The sequence below is a fragment of the Pelobates fuscus genome, chromosome 4, assembly GCF_036172605.1.
Source record: "Pelobates fuscus isolate aPelFus1 chromosome 4, aPelFus1.pri, whole genome shotgun sequence".
In the NCBI taxonomy this organism is placed as follows: domain Eukaryota; kingdom Metazoa; phylum Chordata; class Amphibia; order Anura; family Pelobatidae; genus Pelobates; species Pelobates fuscus.
The window spans coordinates 352356754-352380327 of NC_086320.1; the positions used below are offsets into that span (position 1 = coordinate 352356754).

At 46.4% G+C, this 23574-nt stretch overlaps 1 pseudogene; it reads right to left on the reverse strand.

Moving 5' to 3' along the window:
• Positions 1-787: 787 nt before the first annotated feature.
• LOC134609486 (patched domain-containing protein 3-like) overlaps positions 788-23574 on the reverse strand; it is a 28551-nt pseudogene continuing 5764 nt past the window's right edge.

A 23574-nucleotide genomic window follows, 5' to 3' on the forward strand; every position in this document is an offset into this window, starting at 1 on the left:
TGGGATATTACAGAGCCCCCAGTAATGTGCAGTGTGTACTGGGATATTACAGAGCCCCCAGTAATGTGCAGTGTGTATTGGGATATTAGAGAGCCCCCAGTAATGTGCAGTGTGTGCTGGGATAATACAGAGCCCCAGTAATGTGCCTCGTGTACTGGGATATTACAGAGCCCCCAGTAATGTGCAGTGTGTACTGGGATATTACACAGCCCCCAGTAATGTGCAGTGTGTACTGGGATATTACAGAGCCCCCAGTAATGTGCAGTGTGTACTGGGATATTACACAGCCCCCAGTAATGTGCAGTGTGTACTGGGATATTACACAGCCCCCAGTAATGTGCAGTGTGTACTGGGATATTACACAGCCCCCAGTAATGTGCAGCGTGTACTGGGATATTACAGAGCCCCCCAGTAATGTGCAATGTGTACTGGGATATTACAGAGCCCCCAGTAATGTGCCTCGTGTACTGGGATATTACAGAGCCCCCAGTAATGTGCTGTGTGTACCGAGATATTACAGAGCCCCCAGTAATGTGCAGTGTGTACTGGGATATTACAGAGCCCCCCAGTAATGTGCAGTGTGTATTGGCATATTACAGAGCCCTCAGTAATGTGCAGTGTGTACTGGGATATTACAGAGCCCTCAGTAATGTGCAGCGTGTACTGGGATATTACAGAGCCCCCAGTAATGTGCAGTGTGTGCTGGGATATTACAGAGCCCCAAAGTAATGTGCAGTGTGTACTGGGATATTACAGAGCCCCCAGTAATGTGCAGCGTGTTACTCCATCATATAGCTACAATAGACACATTCAGGCTCTTCCTAAAAGGGAGATACAGAAAATGTTTATCAGTGTGCAGTTCATGCTGACAATAGACATAAATAAGCACATAATTGACTTTTGGGAGTCTGGATCAGAGTTCACAACTGCCAAAGTCACTTGTGAGGAGTGTGTAATTAGCTCCCTGCAGAAAAGTGCAAATAACTCTGTATGTGCAGTGTTTAACCCCTAAACCAAACTTCTGGAATAAAAGGGAATCATGACATGTCACACATGTCATGTGTCCTTAAAGGACCACTCTAGGCACCCAGACCACTTCAGCTTAATGAAGTGGTCTGGGTGCCAGGTCCAGCTAGGGTTAACTAATTGTTTTATAAACATAGCAGTTTCAGAGAAACTGCTATGTTTATCAATTAGTTAAGCCTTCCCCCTAATCCTCTAGTGGCTGTCTCACTGACAGCCGCTAGAGGCGCTTGCGTGATTCTCACTGTGAAAATCACAGTGAGAGCACGCAAGCGTCCATAGGAAAGCATTATGAATGCTTTCCTATGTGACCGGCTGAATGCGCGCGCAGCTCTTGCCGCGCGTGCGCATTCAGCCGTCGGGGAGGAACAGAGGCGGAGAGAAGGAGGAGAGCTCCCCGCCCAGCGCTGGAAAAAGGTACGTTTTTACCCCTTTCCCCTTTCCAGAGCCGGGCGGGAGTGGATCCCTGAGGGTGAGGGCACCCTCAGGGCACTCTAGTGCCAGGAAAACGAGTATGCTTTCCTGGCACTAGAGTGGTCCTTTAAGGCGTTAAGGACACATGACATGTGTGACATGTCATGATTCCCTTTTATTCCAGAAGTTTGGTCCTTAAGGGGTTAAAGCAGAAATACTGCTCATCCAGATTCCTAAAAAGCAGAGGCATTCATTGATGTTGGAATAACCCTTTTTTGGGCTGAACTGCAGCCTTTGTCAAACCCACTGTTATATGTATGAAAAACAAACAAAAAAACTTTTAGATGTTTTAAGTGAACAACTTGAAATTTTTCTTTTCTGTCCAAGTGTATATAGCAAGTAATTCATTCTTAGTAAAAAATAAACTTTTACATTTATAAAATAAACAATTTGTTGTAAAATAAATGACAAATTGCAATATGTCAGGTGATATTTATCAACATGTTAATGGCTGCCAATGAGCTTTTAATTATGTTGAATCGTTCTCTTACCATCGCTAATTTTCTCTGCACCAATCACAAAACCAGTATAAAAAAGAAATAATTACGTTATTAGTAACTGGGAGTTAGATATACGTTGGGAAATGTTACATTCTTATGACCTAGTGAGAGGAAGGATAATAAAATATAGTAAACCAAAAAAAAATCATAAAAGGTTAATTAAAAAAAAAACATTAACAATTTATATAACAGTATTTACTGTCCTTTTATTGTAAGTTCTGGTTTAGTTTCTTGTTAAAAATTACAAAGCGTATGGAATATGGAAATTGTGAATAAGTTGAACACCATCCATCACAGCTCCTGGGATATACATAATAACACAGCTGTCTGTTTTTTGTTTGTTTGTTTTATTAAGTAGTTTACATCTTATGCAGAGTTAATTCTCCTTTACATTGTGAATCTTAACATTTTTTTTTTAAAACCATTTCCATTTACCATACAGATAACAGACTAAAAGAACTGAATAAAGAACATAGTCCGAGTAAATCCCTGTAAAACAAGCCCTTTACTGGCCTAAACTTTACTTAAAATGATCATTAATGATTTTGCGCAATCACATGATACGATTAAAATGTTTACTTTTACCCTATTTTGATAGGACATTATTAAAAAGTCAACATTTTAAAAGTGAGTCAAATCTCAGATGCTCCTTAAAACATGTTGATTCCCAGGGCCTAGCTATCAAAATATTTCCTCAAATATATACAAGATCATTTAATATTGCTAACTTTACATTTTAGGTAACAAGGCAATTGCGTAAATATGCAAAAAAGTGACCTTCTTATTCAATACTATGCTATGTTATAGTTAAAGGTATTACACAAAAAGGTATGAAACTATGGGCAATCAGGATCTGAATAGAACCGATTTTGTAAGTCACTATTCATATTATTGTACATTTTCCTCTGATAGTTCTCAGAAAAATGTATACAGTTTGCATTCTTTATGGTGCCAGGACTTGTTTGATGACTAGATTTCTTTGCCATTTTTCTGTCACAGCATTTATCGTCAACATTCCCAAAGAAAGTTAAAAAAAACTGGCAGAAAAATCAAGCCGTGGAGCATTCCAAACCCAATAACAAGAAATATGATCTTAAAAAATGTTCTAAAGGGGGGCGTGGCCTGACTCTGCATGGAAGCAGTCGCATAATCTGAGTGCTCCGCCATTCCGTGGACTAACACAGCGTGTAACACAGCATTACACCACCAACAACACGACTGAAAAGCCGAGGAGAGCTCAGGGGAAGTCATGTCGACTAAATCAACGAAAAAAATGAAGCAGAGAACCCTCCACTCGCACCTCACAACGGGTCGCAGTGACAGCCAAGATGGCGCCGACGACCGCAGCCCCACAGCTATAGACTGCGAACCGGGTGAGAGTCAAGACCCAACGGACCCCCCCTGTACCCAACCGGCCACGGATGCCTCCGTGAGCCACATGCTGCAGTCCCTGCAGTCCAATCTCCGCTCCGATTTCTCTAAAATGGCGGCGGACGTCAGGGCAGACATCCAGGCCCTAGGGGACAGGACGGCGCATTTAGAGGAGGCGACAGAAGGGCTAAGGGAAGCCCACAACGACTTAGCAGAAGCACACACTGCACTGCAGCAAAAGGTACAATACTTAGAAGGGAAAATAGCAGACAATGAGGACAGAGACAGAAGAAACAACATAAGACTGAGGGGGGTGCCTGAAGAAGTAGGCCCACAAGACCTGCCTAAATTTGTACAGGACATGTTTAAGGCACTCATCCCAGAGTTAGAGGCCTCAGACCTCCGGCTAGACCGCACGCACAGACTGCCTAAGCCTAAACACCTGCCTTCCTCCACACCAAGGGACGTAATCACCAGAGTCCACTACTTTACAGTGAAAGACCAACTCATGCAGGCCTCCAGGAAGCACCCTCCGCTGCCTCAACAGTTTGCAGACATCAAGTTGTTCATTGATCTATCAGCAGCGACTATGTTCAAGAGAAGAGCATTTGCACCAATAACCCTTGCTTTACGATCGGCTAACATCCCTTACAAATGGGGATTCCCTACGAAATTGCTACTTAAAAGGAATGGAACCGACAAGATAATCTCCACGCCACGTGACGGCGCGAGACTACTCAAAGAATGGGACATTCCTGTACCACCACCACCGGGCATCTCCAGATCCCCGACGACATCGCCACCCCGAAAGCAGACAAAAGGCCACAACTCGCTCCCTTGGCACAACATGAACATTCCAGAAATATACCAGCGACAAGACGACAACTTGGGGCGCACCGTTCCTGCCCATCGTTGATAAACCACAGATATGTATAGGTTAACAGAGGCTACACACGCAAATACCCCCTGTGCACCCTCATACCTGTCTTCACTTTCATGGTGTCGTACAGCCGAGAGTCCACACGAGGCGGCTGATCATATATGATTGTTACAACTATTAGTTATATATTGTTATAATATTGAATATTTCGCTTTCTTTAAGAATTGAGATTTCTGATACAGAGTGTTACCAGTGGAGCACACCCACTAATTTGAGTTATCTTTATTTTAGCTTTTCCCCACGTGTGCACACCCCATTAGTAACGCAACGACAGCGCCCACGGTACCCCACAAGGCTTAAGTACTAAGCCACTTTATTACCCGTCAGCAGATTTCTGCACTAGCCACCTGGCTATCGGGCTTGTATATAGTTCACGTTTTTCTGTCATATAGTGCTACCTAACCCTCCCCCCCCCCCCCCCCCACCAGTGTCGCCCACACACTCCGACGACGCTGTCAAAAAGCTCAGGTAGACAACGAGCCTAGAGTTACCACTGGTGACATGTCCCTCAAGGTACTTTCTCTTAATGTAAAAGGGCTAAATACACCCAATAAGAGGAGATTGGCACTGCTAGAGGCCAAAAATCAGAAGGCGCATGTCGCTTTCTTTCAAGAAACCCACTTTAAATGGGGATCTCGCCCCAGATTCAATTCACCCTGGTTTCCTATAGACCATCACTCCTGCTATTCCACAAAAAAGAGGGGAGTGTCCATTTTAATTAGCAAACAAACCACTTTTGAACTGATCCGAAAAATCACTGATAAAAAAGGTAGATACCTGATAATACAATGCCATCTCAACAACAACCCCTTCACCTTAATGAACATATATGGGCCTAACGATAACCAAGAGGAGTTTATGTCAAGAATGTTTGCATTATTGAATCTGTATAAATTTGGGGAGGTAATACTTGGAGGCGACACCAATTTTCTTCTAGATAGCTTTAGAGACTCATCAGCCTCGAAAACAGTGGCAACGACCACCTCCAAGAGGCGGCTCACACAGTCACGTAACATTCAAGAAGCAACACATGACTTTGTAGACCCTTGGCGAATCACACACCCCACTGAAACAGATTACACCTGCTACACTGCGGTACATAACAGCTACTCCAGGATAGACAGGTTCTTAATAAAGACCACCTCCCTCACAAAAATACTGGACACAGAAATTGGAGACATCACGTGGTCAGACCACGCTCCTATCACATTAACACTCAAAGAGAGATTCCCTAATACCGGCCAAACATCTTGGAGGCTAGACAACAAATTGCTAACACAGCCACACATAGTCAAACAAATAACAACAGACCTCAAGAACTATTTTACAGACAACGATCAACAGGACATTAACTCAGACTACGTCTGGCTAGCTCATAAAGCGGTCATTAGAGGAAGCTTTATCAAGCACGCTAGCCACACCAAAAAAGTACGCCAAGCGCAATACTTGACTATAGTCAATGAGATTAAAACTCTCACACACGAGAACAAACAATCACCCAATAACACACTACAGAGAAAACTATTGGCACTCCAATCCCAGTTGAGGGATATTGAATTGGCTAAAACTACCTACCTCTTACAAAAATCAAAACACAAATTCTTCGCAGCAGGGAACAGGGCGGGAGCCAAATTAGCAGCACAAATAAAACAAAAAACTGTCGCCTCCAGAATTGCCTACCTACAAGATAGCAACAACCACAAAATCATTGACCCACAGGGGATAGTAAATGCCTTTGCAAAGTACTATGGTCAACTATATAACCTTCAACACGAAGGAACAACTATAGTCCCGACAAAAACAGACATAGACAGCTTCCTATCGGACCTACACCTACCCTCACTGACCCCAACCGCAATAGAGGCCTTGCAGAAGCCTATATCACTGGACGAAATCTCGGCAGTGATCAAGGCGTTGCCCACAGGCAAGTCACCAGGACCTGACGGACTCACAAATACGTACTATAAGCTGTTTGCAGCTGTCCTCTCACCTCATCTGCTAAAATTATATAGGCAGAGTAGCAACAAAGGTGCCTTACCAGAAGAAACTCTCCTGGCCCACATCTCCACACTCCCTAAACCCGGGAAGCCACCTACACAGTGCAAAAATTTCAGACCCATATCATTGCTGAATGGAGACGCCAAAATATACGCCAAAATACTTAGCAATAGAATAGCCCCCTTCCTCACGCAACTAGTGCATAACGACCAATCAGGGTTCGTCCGCGGCCGGCAAGGCTCGGATAACACCCGACGCATTCTAAACACGTTGGCATGTATGGATAGGAGCAACACAGAGGGCCTTCTCCTTGCGCTGGACGCGGAGAAGGCCTTCGATCGCCTTAATTGGACATACATGTCTAGAGTCTTAGAAGAATATGGGTTCCCACCAGAAATGATCACAAGTATCAATGCACTGTATAGCACGCCAGCTGCCAAGGTTTCTAGTGGAGGCTTCATCTCGGACAAATTCCATATCACCAATGGGACACGCCAGGGCTGCCCTCTATCCCCCCTCCTATATATCCTGTCACTAGAACCTTTGGCCCAAAAGATCCGCAGTCATCAAAACATCAAAGGAATACATGTACTAGGCCAGGAACACAAATTGGCTCTATTCGCCGATGATGTCCTAGTGACGTTAACAGACCCGGAACATTCACTGCCCCACCTGGTACATACCCTTAGAGACTTTGGCCTGGTTTCCCACTATAAATTAAATCAGGACAAGACCCAGGCATTACCAGTTAACCTGCCTTCAGGCCGCATAACAGCTCTAAAAGACAAGCACCAATTTGATTGGAGGTCATCCTCTCTTACATATTTGGGGGTTAAAATTGCGCCTTCGGTTGACAAAACTGCCCGCTTAAATTTTTCAACTCTCCCCAACATGTGCAAAACGGAGACACTGAAATGGAAACATACACATATCTCTTGGTTGGGAAGGATTAACGCCTTCAAAATGACCATATTGCCCAAGGTCCTATACATCTTTCGCATGCTTCCCCTAAAGATAGCACAACCCATACTCAAGACCCTACAAAAAACATGTAATGCCTTTATATGGGACAATAAAAGACCTAGGATCCCTGCCAAACTCCTGTACACACAAGTCAAACAAGGGGGTGTGGGGTTACCGAATATAGCCCAATACTACAAAGCGTCGGCGCTAACAGCCGGGATCCTACTACACTCCCCTAAAGGAGAGTTGAGCTGGGTAGATATGGAGAACAAACAGGTTCAGGGAGGGAACATGGTTGACACCCTGTGGACACCCAAACACCTGAGAACCCCCGGACTAGCCCTGTACCCAACCACCACTCTCACACTCAGCATCTGGGACACGTTCATGTCCTCGCTAGGATGTAAAACCTTGTATCACGTCAGGGCACCACTATCGGCTTTAAAAGCCACTTCACCGCACCTACCTCTAACTAGGTGGGTTAAAGCTGGTATCACCAACATACAACACTTGCTGGAGGACAGGGAGGTTATACAGTTCGCTGACATACAAGCGAAATGGCACCTACCACCGGAGGAACTATTCACATTCCTCAGACTTAAAGGTACCATACTGACTCATGTACAAAAACACGACGATACCCGTGAGAAAATCCCTTCAACAGAGGGAATTATAGAAAGATGCTGGGCCGTACCAGGCAAACCCAAGTCTATCTCCCTCTGCTATAAAATGTGGGAAGAAGTGGTCCCCCGTCAAACTCCCCAGTGTAAAAAGCAATGGGAGGAAGATTGCTCCCTCAATTTATCCACTGAGGATTGGGTTCAGGCCCTCAATGGTCTCTCTAAACTCACTAAATGCTACACACACATTGAAGCACATAGAAAACTGCTCTACGGAGTGTTATTTTGGGGCGTGGCTTGGCAGCCGACGAACATGGCCGCTTAAACTTTCTCTCTCCGCCCGGGTCCCGACTTACCAGCACGATTACCCGCTACGCTGCCGACATGGGGAGATCTAACAGGGCCCCACAGACCGGGAAGACCCCAGAGCCGAAGAAGGGGCAGCTCACCTCGTCCCTGCGCCAGTTCCTGGTGACCCCCGCGGACCTCGCGACGCAGCCGCATGGCGCCGACAGCTCAATGGCGTCGGAAGATTCCGCGCCCTCATCGCCGGCATCCGACCTGCACACGGGAGGTCAGGAAAAACCCCCATGGTTGGACCTCCTAAGAGCTCTGCCCACCAAAGAAGACCTCCGCTTGGCCACCTCGGAGCTGGGAACTAACATAAGGCAAGACATCCAGGCACTGAGGGCTGACATACAAGGCCTGCAAGACCGTGTGAGCCACGTGGAGGCAGCCTGTGACAGCCTGAGAGAGGCTCAGACCACACTAGCTGAGGCTGCAGAAACCTCATCTGAACAGGTACGTGGCATGGCCCTGCATATTGAGGACTTGGACAACAGGGGGCGCCGCAATAACCTAAGGCTGCGCGGCCTCCCTGAGACTGAGGACTCCCCCCAGCAGTTGCAGGACTGGCTCCTGGAAATATTTAATGAGATCCTAGGCCGTGACCACCAGGCACCTATAGAATTTGTAAGAGCTCATAGAGCCCTCCGCCCTAAGGGCCCGCCGGATAGCCCACCCAGGGATGTAATTTGCTGCCTGGCGAATTTTGCCTTAAAGGAGACTATCCTTAAACACGCACGAGGCCAGCAAACGCTCACCTACCGGAATCAAGACCTGCAACTCTTTCCAGATTTATCGCCGGCTACTCTGACCTACCGACGCGCTCTGAAACCACTCACGAGAGTATTGGTGGCACAACAGATCCGGTACAGATGGCAGATGCCCACAGGACTACTTGTCCACACGCCAAGAGGCCCATTCCTGGTCCGCACACACAGCGACTACATAGCACTGGGCACGGAGCTCCAACTGCCCGCCATCAACATGAGATGGCCTGACCCATTGGACATCTATACCACAGCAAGAAACCCCTATCCGAGACCGGCGCTGCCGCAACGCACTCGAGGGGGACGCCAGGAGGCCACTAGGCCTACAGGTACCGCCCGTTAGAGGGCATGACTTTTCCCCCTTTCCCCCCACGCTGCACCCGCCAGGCCGCCTTGCACCGGTTTGGCCCTCTATAAGGCACAAATAGCCCCGCTACAGGACTTGGACACTATCCCCAATTACAAACTTGGCCAACCCACGGATTGGACACTCCATAATGGCACTCTGCCCCTACACCCCTCAGCGCAGCACCCCCTGCCGGGCTGCATGAACAGAGGCTGGGCCACATTCCACCTACAGCCCTCACTTACAAAAGTGTCACCATGGACATGAGGGCCCCGGCTACCCCGTTGGGAAGGGGTGGGTTGGGGGACGTGACCCAAGGGACTGTGGTACCTGGAAGTGCTCACAAAGGCTGGCACTGGCCCACTGGGAGCGCCTACTGCGCTGTGTCTCGTATGGCACCCACGCATGTACATGCTGAAACTGTCCGCTGCATTGTATTTACCCCCACATGTGCTAGCGCATGCTATAGTTATTGGCGGCATGGTACATCCCACATATACCCGCACGCACAGGTTACAATCACCCTCTACGCTGCAAACCACTGCACATACGCCCGCACACACTACAACCGCCCACTGCAGGGCACGTAACATGGCATAGGCGCCCACACATACCAAAACTGTCTACTGCATTGTACCGGCCGCTATATACACGCCTGCGCACGCTCCAGACGCTCCTAGGTGGGTGTATAACCCTGCACACACGCCCGCGCACGCTAACATTGTCAATTGCATGGTATATCTTGTTTAGGAGCTAAGAGCTGGTCCCCCTATTTATAGGGTTTCTTTTGACTCGCTTCTGTACTATCTCTAATTGCTTTACTTCTATATCATTCGGTGCATACGCCTGCTTATGCTAGAATGGCTTACTACGTTGCACGGACCACTGGGTATATGTGCCTACACATGCTACCAGTACCCCCTGGTCCGTAAATCACCCTACATACACTTCTGTGCATGTTACAATTGTCCACGGTACTGTGTATAACATGGTCTATGCCCCTGCACATACTAAACTTGTCCACTATCTACACCACAGATTAGGCACGTACGCAAGTCCAAAATGTCTATTGGCTAGTTTGCAACACAGGTGTCAGAATATACTACTCTAGGGTACAGCTGTATATTTACCATTGTATTAACACCTGCACACGCTGACCCCAGGACGATACAACCCACTTCCAAAAAGATGGGGGAACCCAGAAGGGGACACAGTGACCGGGCTACCCTCAGGGGGGACACTGGCTTTCCATACCGCTTCTGGGGATGGAGGGATGGTGCCACGGGGCTACACTGGTGCACATGGGGGGGCGGGTTGGGGGGAGGGGGGGGGGGTTGTCAACATCCTAGGCGTATGAGCTGTCGAAGGGGGGTCCGGCCCTGGGTCGGCTCGTACACCTTCCCTTCAGCCTAGACAAGGTCGGGACCCGGGGGTGAGTTCCCGCAGACACACAAAAGTACCAACGAGAGGTCACAGTTCCGGCTGGAACCTGACCATACTCTGGGGGACTCACACCGGGGACACGACAGAAGTGTTCCCAGGTTTGGGTTACAGTTGTTAGTGTTTGCTGCGATCCGCAGCCACCTCTGTTGGCTGGTCGATAAGGCGCCTTCCACGCCCCGTGAGGTCGGTGTCATCTGTATAGGGAGGCTGTCCCCCGCTCCGGTCCCCGGGCCAGGGATTTCTACCCCCCTGACACCGGTGCCTCTGCTCCATTATTAGGGCGGCCCCCTCTGTGCCCCACCATACAGGGGTACCCACCACCCTGCTCCGCTCTGCCTGCCCCAGACCGAGCTCTACCTACCTGGGCCCTCACCTGCCCCCACAGACCGGGGCGTATCAGACACTCGTGGGACTTGACAATATGGCTACACCCGCACCCAAATACGCACCGGCCCCACTTAACTTCCTATCCCTGAATGCAAAGGGCCTAAACTCCCCCGAAAAAAGGTCACACGCACTACGCCTCTGCCAAAAAACCAGAGCCCATGTGGTCTATTTCCAAGAAACCCACTTTAAAACTGACTCTGCTCCGAAACTCTGTAACCACATATACACCCAAGGCTTCTACAGCAATAACCCAGACGGGAAATCTAAGGGCACAGCAATACTCCTACACAAATCCATACCCTTCATAACCGACGCGACCATGACGGATAACTCGGGCAGATACGTATTTGTTAGGGGTAAAATCCTGGACGAAACCTATACGTTTGCCAACATCTATGCCCCAAACACGCGACAGGACAAATTCCTTCGGGTCACACTCCGGGCCCTCCACGACTTCGCGACAGGCTGTCTGGTCCTGGGAGGGGACTTCAACATCGCCTTACACCCGACGATGGACGCATCCAGGGGCCACTCATCGACACCCCCCCACACACTGCTCAAAATTCGTACACTTCTCCACCATTACAGACTTACAGATTGCTGGAGGGCGACCCACCCGACGGCTAGGGACTACACTTTCTACTCGACCCCGAATGACTGTTACACACGCATCGACTACTTCTTCCTTCCATATTACTATCTACCCAGATTGCGGGACTCCGCCATAGGGGGGACAATGTGGTCCGACCACGCACCACTCACGATTCAACTCACATCGCCACTACACAAACCCAAAACCACGACATGGCGGCTCCACGAAAATCTTCTATCCAACCCGCAGGTGGCCCAAGACGTACAACAAGCCCTGACGAATTACTTCGCCGAGAACCTACCACAAGACACGTCCCCCCTCTTGACATGGGAGGCCCACAAGTGTGTGATTAGAGGGATCCTTATCTCACACTCCTCTGCCCTGAAAAAGGCACGGGAACATACGATCCGAGAACTAACCGCCAAGATAGGGACCCTAACACAAGCCCATAAACGGACACTAGACAACACGCTTCTCCAGGAACTCACAACAGCCCGTGAAGAACTAGCACGGGTCCTGCGGCAATCGTACACTAGGGCCCTCCAACGCACTAAATCTCTTTTCCACATGGAAGGAGACAAGTGCGGCAGGTTGCTAGCCAGAATGATGAATAAAAAACGGTCCATGACATATATTGCACGAATGCGCGACGCCACAGGCCAATTGCACCACATGCCAGACCAAATCGCGACAGCTGTAACCCGTTTCTACACGGACCTTTACGCGATCCCTCCCCACGCCCCTCGAGCAGACCCGAAACTGGGAAAGACCCGCATGAACGCATACCTCACTAAATACACTAAGACAAAACTCTCCCCAGACGCAGCGGAGGCCCTGGAGGCGCCCCTGACGGAGGGGGAACTGGCCATGGCCATCAAAACCTCAAAGATAGGAAAAAGCCCGGGCCCAGATGGCCTCCCCCTCAAATACTATAAAACCTTCCTGGACACACTGTCCCCCCAATATGTCTCGGCCTTCAACTCCATAACAGAGGGAAATGCCATCCCCCAGCAAACACTGGCGGCCAACATTGTCCTATTGCCAAAGGAGGGGGGGGATTCCGAACGGTGTACGGGCTACCGACCGATATCGCTACTTAACTGCGACCTACGCCTGTTCGCTAAAATACTAGCTAGGAGGTTGACCCCACACATACCAGACTTAATCTCTCCCGACCAAGTAGGATTCGTCCCCCACAGGGAAGCCAGGGATAATACGGTCCGGGCCCTTTCTCTGATCCACCACGCGCAGCGCACTCCGGAGAGCCTTCTCCTCCTCTCTACGGATGCGGAGAAGGCCTTCGACAGGGTGGCGTGGGACTACCTATTCTCGGTACTGAAACACGTCGGCCTGGGGACCCATATGCGCCAGTGGATAGAATCTCTTTACTCTTCCCCCACGGCCAGGGTGTGCATAAACGGGGTCTATACAGATGCATTCCCGGTTAGGAACGGAACTAGGCAGGGCTGCCCCCTATCGCCACTCTTATGCATCCTGGCCCTGGAGCCGTTCCTACAAGCAGTAAGGGACAACCCAGATATCTCGGGGGTGACGGTGGGGGCAGACCACCACAAAATCGCAGCATACGCGGATGATATGCTTTTCTTCATCACTAACCCAGAAATCTCCCTCCCAAACCTCATGGCTGAGTTTAAGACATACGGCCAAATCGCCAACCTCAAGATTAATTATGCTAAATCCTCTATCCTCAACATTGGCTCCCCCAGGGGGAGGGCAGACCAAATCCGACGAAACTTCCCCTTCCAATGGCAAGACACCGCGATTAAATACCTGGGCGTGAGGCTCACGGCCGACCTCTCCAAACTTTACCATACTAACTTCACCCCACTGCTGGGAACCATACGGAAGAATCTGACAGAATGGGCCACACCTCACTTTTCCTGGCTTGGCAGGGTTGCCATCGCCAAAATGAACATTCTCCCACGGGTACTGTACCTATTTCAGACAATACCAATCTCACTTCCTACCACCTTCTTCTCAGCACTCCGAACCCTCCTCATTAAATTTATCTGGAAAGGCACTAAACCCAGACTCAAGTACACACAACTCACACTCCCCAAAACGGCAGGTGGCCTGGCAGTTCCTGACCTCAAACTGTATTACCAAGCATGCCACATGCAACGGGCCCTGGAATGGGCAAAGGAGGGAATCAGCAAACCCTGGAAGGCCATCGAAACACATCACGCAGGCAGGCCCCTCGCGGCCCTTCTGTGGTTGGACCCCTCGATTGGTAGGCGGTCAGTGCACCAACAACCCTTCATCGCCGCCACTCTAACCTTATGGCACTCACAAGCGAGGAAAATACGCCTCTCCTCCTTCCCATCCCCACTGCTACCTTTGGTATACAACCCGGACTTTGAACCGGGGGCAAGACCAGGAAACCTCCGCTGCGTCCTCCCACAAAACTTACCCAGACTCCGAGACATGACGGCCAATGGGAAAATCTTGCCCCTACAGACGCTAACGGGCACACCTACCCACCCCTTCATGACGACATTCAGATACACCCAAATTAAGAACTACATCACCGCCATACCACAACACCCCGACGTATACAGGGACCTTACACCATTCGAACAGTTGTGCCAGGACCCGGAGCCCTTGCCCCATAGCGTATCCTTCCTTTACTCTATGCTACAACGACAACAGGGACACCCCCCACCCCCTTTCATGTCCAAATGGGAGACCGCCATAGCAGAAATACTCACCGAGACCCAGTGGCACAAGATCTGTGACCTAGTACACCACTGCGCAATAGCTAGCAAAACACAGGAAACGGCCTACAAGGTCCTCACACAATGGTACCTGACACCAGAACGTTTACAGAGAATGCACTTAGACACGGACGGCCTATGTTGGAGGTGCAGGAGAGGGGTTGGATCCTTCCTCCACATATGGTGGGAATGCTCACTCATAGTACCGTTCTGGGAGAAAATAGCTGCCATAGTGGCCCTGTTCACGGACAACGCCCCACCCTTCCAGCCCGCCCCGTATCTCCTACACCACACGACAACCCCCACGCCACGATACAAACGCTCCCTGACCATCCGAATTCTTAATGTCGCAAAGCACCTAATTCCTTTACACTGGAAAAAAGACACAACCCCACCGCTCTCCCTGTGGTTTACTAGAATGGAGGAGTTACGAGTGACAGAGGAAAGCTGGTATTCAGCCCAAGACCGAATGCAGACATACTTAGACACATGGGCACCCTGGTTGACACGGGTGGGTACAGAGGCATTTCGGACTGTGCATTTACAAATGGGGGGAGGAACTGACGATCCCCAGGAGGAGACACTAGGAGACTAACGGGATAATCCACACTCGGCTCAAAACTCAGTACTTCCTTCCCACACCCTATCCCACCCACCCCACCCCATGTCCGGTCCAGGCGGAGCGAGGGATCGGGGGCCCGGGGAGCTGGGCGGGGACCAGCCCCACGGGGGCGTAAGTGGGGCTACGACGCCCGATGGGGTGCGGCTTTATGCGGTACCCAAAACAGCCTACGGCCTCACGGGGGTAGGGGGTGGAAGTGCGCCAGTATCCGTGTACTTTTGAACTAGCTATAAATGATATCTTAGAATGCTAAATGCTAGTTGCTCGTACTTTCTGCAACTTGTTTGCTCTATCAGAACATATATAGAATGCACCATATTTAGGTACTGTGGCCGAAAACAAGTGCCTGTGACTCAGACAGGGTACAGGCCAGTAGAAGTTCTGAACGGTTCTTGTTTCGTTGTATTGGGGGTTTGTTTATCCACTCATTCGGCTCCCCACTCGGTATCCAGACTAATGGATGATTATGCTGCCCCTTCCCCCGAAAATCCATTCATACAAATACAAATACTTTAGTCTAGTATTAAACAATAGTATCCGTGATCCTGCCTCCCAGGTATTTAAGCCTTCGTTCCATATACAAACGGAACGGCACTAGGCCTACAATCCAGAGCGCACTGCGTAGACCTAGAACCTGTATGTTTAACCCTCGATTCATTCACTCTCTCTTAGTAATTACGATGGGGATATAAATATGCCGAATTAGACTTTTGTTCAAAGCCATACGGCTGGTTTCAATTGTTTATCTGCTTATATGTAAACCGACAGCTGGACCTGCGCGTCCATGCAATTTCAGGTGATTCGAGAGACCTGCGAGTCTCACATTGTTCATTGTGGAAAATACCTAAAATGATGATATGCTTTCAATAAAAACATATTTACAAAAAAAAAAAAAAAAGAAAACTGCTCTACAGATGGTATATGACGCCACTGAGACTACACAAAATTTACCCTACTGTGCTGCCAACGTGTTGGAGGTGCTCCAAGGAGATTGGAACATTTTTCCATATATGGTGGTCGTGCCCAGTGATTCAGCCCCTCTGGACAGAAGTCCGGAGTTTGCTGGAGTCGCTGGGCGTAGGGAGCCTAACTCCGAATCCCCAAATGTACCTCCTGCTTATATTCCCGACCAGGATTCCTAGGGAACACAAGCAAATAAGTGCTCTCATACTATTGGCTGCTAGGAATCTTATAGCAACTAACTGGAAATCACAAGCCTGCCCATCCAAGTCTCAGTTATGGGACAAGATCCAACAGTATCAGATCTATGAGAGCATAACAGCGCACCAAAGTGCAGACACACAACGGTTCGAAACCGCATGGCAACCATGGCGGACAATGTATGCTAGAGTATTGAACAAACCAAACCCATAACGAATGCTCAGAGGTACGATTGATAACAATACCGACGGACCCCAACGGTCGTCTGGGATGTCCCCAACACACGTTTGAACAGAGGGCTACCCAGGTGGTTGGGGGTGACAAATCCGACAGATAACTTATCAGGTTAATACCAATGTACATGGCCATACCATGAGATGTATAGACACCGACCCACCACTGTTTAACCCTACCTATCCCTCTACCCCTCTTTGCCTTGTAGGCCTTCGCTTCCCTACTACCACCCCACTGTGTCATCCCAAATTGTATAGCAATGCATAATTTGTATCTTATTTTTGTATAACACGTTCGCATATTGTATAACTTGCTGAGATATGTAACCTCGTACCCCCCCTCTCTTTTCTGTACCCCGTAACTTGCAAAACAATAAAAAGTTATATGAAAAAAAAAAAAATGTTCTAAAGATGTAACTCTCAGATGTTGAAAGTACAATCACTCCCAAGATAGACCTCCCTGCAAAATGGGATAACCAAGGGACTGCAAAGCATCGATAATTCGGTCATTTGCATTTGGTTTCTTGTTGGAAACATAAGCGTATGAAATATGAGCTGAGAAGTCAACTGAGAACCCGATACAAATAACAAGGTTGATCATTGATATGCAATCTAAATTTATTCCCCAGAAAGTCATAAAACCAGTGACACCAACTATGAAAGAAGCAATTGCAAAAGTCACCCACAGTGCACAGAGTGGATTTGGAATTAAAAGTAACAATATAACAAACATAACGGCGGCAGCCACAAGGATATTTTGAATAGTGTTTTGCATAATGACAGTGTACTGGTCAAAGTATATAAATGCTGAGTGATATACCAATAATGGAATATTGCAGTCCTTCGCAATGTCTCGGAGCTGGTTTAACATATTTTTTTCATCAACTGCAGTGGTTACATTAACAGTTTGGATGAAAAAACGTGATGCCTGAACGACATCTGACTGAATCTGAATATCTTGTTAAAAATCTGGGGAAGATCGAAATAATATGTGCAGATTACTCATAAAAGAAACACGATGATCAATGTTAAATCTTAATTGATCTGCAATAGTAACGTATACATTAAGCCATGACTCAGAAAATGTTTTGCTAACATAGGAATTGTTTGTCTTCAGTGACCGCAACCATAACTCTCGGACCATATTCTGAAAAGTATTCTCTCTTTTTCATAAAATGGAGCTACATAAGAATTGTCAGGGGCTAAATTACTCAGGTTAATTCCTTCCTTTACTTGAAAACATCTATAATTGCTAATGGCTAGATATCCACCATAGAGTATCACCACAATACCTTTGGTCCAAATGTTTGTAAGGAATGGTCCATAATATCTATAAAAGAAGCTGGTAGCAGGGTGTTCTCTCTCTTTACCCGTGGTTTGGTCATATGCTCCCCCAACACAGCATGCTCTGTATAGAACAGAACTTTCATTGTTCACACTTTTTTCTACCTTTGTGCAAGCTAACCAATGTCTATTGCTCTCTTCTCGCCTGCCATTGAGAGCCAAAAATGCCCCAAAACATGTGATATTATAGATGAAGCAAAATAATATGGCAGTTCCAGTATAAATACAAAAAGACTGGACCGATCCAAAGGTTGTCATAATTCCTATGTAGAAAGCAAGAACATCAGTTAAAGTAGTTATAGTTATGGAGACTGCTGCTTCTGCATATGTGTTGCCCATTCTTTCTTCAAGTGTACTCTTAACGTTTGTTTGAATCCAACTGGAAATCATTATGAACATATCATCCACTCCAACCCCTAGACAAAAAAAAATACATTTTTAAAAATATGATACATATGGTAAAGGTATAACTTTACACTTCAGTTGCAGATTTATGAGGCATATTAGGGCAAATGAACCCCCAAGAAGACGAAGAACTTATGCCTGGCTGGTAATATGGCAAAGGTTGGTTGCAGGAACCGCACTCACTCCCAACGGCCACGGGTGCTCTGGAACAGGACCAGCAATCCCAACACGATAAGGCAATAAGAAAAATTCACAGGCACTCCAAATGTGAAAGCCGTAGGCAGATTTTTTGCAACAAAATGCACAGCAACGTTTCGACCTAACAAGCTTGACAAAGACCTCTTGTTAGGTCGACATGTTGCTGTGTATTTTGTTGCAATAAATCTGCCTGCGGCTTTCACATTTAGAGTGCCTGTGAATTTTTCTTATTGGCTGGTAATATGAGCTGACTCAACTTCCATCTCCCATACCTAAAGCAATATGGTATTATTGTGATTAGGAATAATTATAATTGTATAAACATGTTTCTTTTGTATAATGGCACATGCAATCTGAGATGCATTTTGGCTTTCACAGTCACAAATATTAAGAATAAACAGATTTAAAGGGGCAGCATCTCCTTAATGGTGCTCTCTATACATTTCTTAATCATGATGTCATGCACTTACCTAGAATAAGGAATGGGGCATTGGGGACACCACACAGTAAGAGCAAGCCAAAACTGCTCAGAACGGCTAACCCTGATGAAATTACTCCAAATGCAGCAACACATACTTTGCTTCTTACACAGTCAAGTCTATAAAAAGGAGACATCAAACAATATACAGTGTGTTAAAGGTGTTTTTAAACCATTCAGTTGAGGACAAAAGGCATACATTTCTTACAAGAAAATACAAACGGAGGGCAAGGAGTCTGTTTACCTTCTTCATACATCCCAACATTGGTAAGTGTGGATGCAGAACTGGTGGTGGCGGTGCCACAAGAGGGATGTTGATGAAGCGCTCAGCTGCCCTGAAATGGGACAGGCCTATAAGGATAGGGGAGTTATGCCGGCCTGGTGAGCATGCATGCAAGGCTGACAGACAGTCTCTTAGATGAACTCACTTAAGGCAGGCTATTAATGAAATCTAATTTTCTCAATGCCCTGAAGTTCACTGCTTGAAGATCTTTATATTCCTCTGTTTGATCAGACAGGGAACTGGAGTGGAGGAGGTGGGAACTGAGCCTTATATACAGCCACTCTGGCCACTTTCTGTGTGCTACTCAGAACTCCCTGTCCGATCAGGAACTCCACCTCCAGGAATATGCTGTCCTCATGAACAGGAAGACCCTCTGAGCAGGCTCAGTCCACTGTCTGGTTTTTCTGAGCCTTTGACTAAGGTTAACTGGTCCACAGCTCCTGTTCCTGACCCAGAACCAGATCGTGCACTTGTTCCTGCAATGCATACCTGGTCCTACCCTGCTCCCAGCATTAATGGATCTTCTGGCTACTTGAACTTGGCTTGGTTTACCCATTATTTACTTTTTTTCTGCCTACCCTGACATTGGACCATATCACAATTTTTTTCTGCTCCTCTTGAACACCTCTCTTAGATTTTGTTTACTTGATAAAGCCGCAATGCCACCACAGATCTCCTAGGATCCTACCCTTACTTCCAGCTTTCCCTAAAGTAGTGCTTGTAAGGGTGTATTGTTTGCTGCTTTTGGGTTCTAGCTCCTAAACTGCTTTCCATGTCAGTGACACATAAAATAATTAAGGAGGTGGTTGAGAGACAATCAAGGGAAAAGAGGGTTAAAAACATGCAGGGGGTAAGAAGGGAATTAGGAGTAACAAAGGATATGGGGGAGTTAAGACACACTATGTATAAGAGTGGGTTAAGAGATGTACAAAGTGTTAAGAGGGGGATAGAAGACACACACAAGAGGAGTCAGGAGATACACACAAGATGATATGGATGGTGCAGAGAAACACAACAGGAGTAGACTGATACACACAAAAATCCCTTCTCGGGTGTCAAATAACCTTGGTACGACTCTGGTCTTTGTTGCTCCCAAGGCTGGCAAGAGGATTTACCCATTTCTTAATTGACATTGTAGGTAAGTCTCAATATAAAATAGTAAGTACGGGTATGGGGGGTCATTCAGCATGAGAGGGCTAGTAAATTTGGGCTGGAGGACAAGTAAAAAAAATTGTATTTTTTGGTATGGTGCACAGATGTTAGGATGTATATGAGGTACCCAGTGCTCTTCTATAAAGAGCATTGTATTGGACCACACCATGGGAGGAGGAGAGGTAAGCAGCAAAGAGAGAGCCCTAGAACTAGAGAAAAGTAAGTAAAGCTTTCTTTAAAAAAAAAAAAAAAAAAAAACACTTTTACTGTCTATCGGGGGGAGGAGTAGGGGGAGACCTGAATACTCTTTAGTTTTCCGTTAAGGTTATATTTATCCCTTTTTGTTTTAACTTTTTTGCTGTGCCCCCTACATATAAAACAAAAAGTTAAAAGTCACAAAATACTTGTCTCATGTGACTAGTGATCTGCAAAAGGGAGCAAGGCCCCAGAGACCCAATAAAAAAAAAAAATCTGTTAAAATTTCAGTTTGATACATTGAATTTTGCATGTTCCTATTTTGGCCATATAGTAATTTTTAAAACCCAAGAAACTGCAAGCTGGAGAAATAACTAAACTCATTTGTTTCTTCTGTAGTTACACATAATCAGTGAAATAAAAAATAACAAAAAACACAGTCTCACAAGACAACAATTTGCACTCTCTAAAGCTTATTAATGGAATATGCTTTCAGAAAACTATAGTTACCTGAGGCATGATATAATCGAAAACGTTATAGTGACAAAATATGTGATGGAATATAAAGAGATCACGGATGTTGTGGAGCCTTCAAATTCTTGCTGCCTGGACACTAAGGTGAAATAGGAAACCTGGTTTAAAAAAAATAAACAAATATATATAAAGGGTTATTTGCCTATTTTTCCATTATACACTGCAGCATATACGTTCAAATATTTATATAGCCTTTGATTTAATTTTTCAGCTCACAATTTCACTTTTAAAAATGATTTTATATTTTGAAAAATTATTTTTATAATATTTTGACATTTTATTTATATATATTTTTTTATATTTTAATATTTTGAAAAAATAATTTTGATAGTTTATCCAAAGAATATTAAATGATTTGAAAATCTTATCCAAAATATGAAATTGATAGCAAAGGCATAGATTATACAGAAATTTTACTTGTCCAAGAGCTGTTCCTGGGGAGGTTGTGGAACAGGTGCTCTGCAGATAGGCAGGGCGTGCAGGGCTCAGCTCCAACCCCTCAGGTAGATCCCACCTCTCTTGTTAGACCCCACCCCCCAGTGGGGTTGGGGGCATGGCCAAATGAGATCAGTTGGCTATACCTGGGTGGGTGGAGCCTATCTATAGGGCACCTGGACAGTCCGCATCCACCCAGGATCGGCTCTGACGAGTCTTTATTTTACAGTCCATGCATGTAGGGGTAACGAATTTTTGTACAGCATGTATATAAAGAAAGGGTGCTAAAGGTATCTAACCCACTATAAGTGGTATTCGTCACAGTTATATGCTGAATACCCGCACTCCTGTTATCAATATATATAAAAAATTATCTTTACATGATCAATGTATCTAAAAAATTATGTCAATCTATATACACCAGTAATAGTATAATCCATAAATGAAAAAAAAATCAATATAGATGTAATGCATTCATTTACATAGTATCAACAATAATCATACAAGTAAATTATATGTATATACACTGCTCACTTATATACACTGCTCACTTAAACAACACAATGTAACTCCAAGTCAATCACACTTCTGTGAAATCAAACTGTCCACTTAGGAAGCAACACTGAGTGACAATCAATTTCACATGCTGTTGTGCAAATGGGATAGACAACAGGTGGAAATTATAGGCAATTAGCAAGACACCCCCAATAGAGGAGTGATTCTGCAGGTGGTGACCACAGACCACTTCTCAGTTCCTAGGTTCCTGGCCGATGTTTTGGTCACTTTTGAATGCTGGCGGTGCTTTCATTCTAGTGGTAGCATGAGACGGAGTCTACAACCCACACAAGTGGCTCAGGTAGTGCAGCTCATCCAGGATGGCACATCAATGCGAGTTGTGGCAAGAAGGTTTGCTGTGTCTGTCAGCGTAGTGTCCAGAGCATGGAGGCGCTACCAGGAGACCGGCCAGTACATCAGGAGATGTGGAGGAGGCCATAGGAGGGCAATAACCCAGCAGCAGGACCGCTACCTCCGCCTTTGTGCAAGGAGGAATAGGAGTAGCACTGCCAGAGCCATGCAAAATGACCTCCAGCAGGCCACAAATGTGCATGTGTCTGCTCAAACGGTCAGAAACAGACTCCATGAGGGTGGTATGAGGGCCTGATGTCCACAGGTGGGGCTTGTGCTTACAGCCCAACACCGTGCAGGACGTTTGGCATTTGCCAGAGAACACCAAGATTGGCAAATTCGCCACTGGCGCCCTGTGCTCTTCACAGATGAAAGCAGGTTCACACTGAGCACATGTGACAGATGTGACAGAGTATGGAGACACCGTTGAGAACGTTCTGCTGCCTGCAACATTCTCCAGCATGACCGCTTTGGCAGTGCGTCAGTAAGGGTGGCATTTCTTTTGGGGGCCGCACACCAGCCTGGAACGCACGCCGCCGGTGAACGACTTTAAGAGGAATTATTACGGGTATAAGAAGCTCTTCTATCAAAAGATACAACATATATCCCTGAAGAAGTCCCCGATATTATTTGGACGAAACGCATTGGATATTGGCCTCTTTGTTATATTTATTTTTTATGTACTTCTTTTTTCCTGCGGCCAAAGTTGGAATTTTTCCCAGGTGCCAGTTTCCACCACGCTGCGGTTTAGTTCCACTTGGAGTGGAGATATGCCTGTTTACATCCTTCTGTTTGTAAGTGCAATCAAACAAATATATTTTGTATTTTTCTTACATACTTCACCATGTATGGTTCTTTTTATCCATTCCTTTGAAGACATCCATATTACTTGAATCTACTATCAAGTTTACATTATCACATATACCCCAGGGGGGTGAGAGGCCTGATTTCTGTTTTTGTTTGTGAGTTTGCAACTAGCACCACATTTCTCACTATTATTATACTGTGTTACGCTATGATTTGTATTTTTATTATTCTAGATTCACTATTATTCTTATATAGAATACTTCAGCTCTGTTTTTTTATTCTCCAGGTTGTAGCTCAATTTTGTATGCTTATTGGAT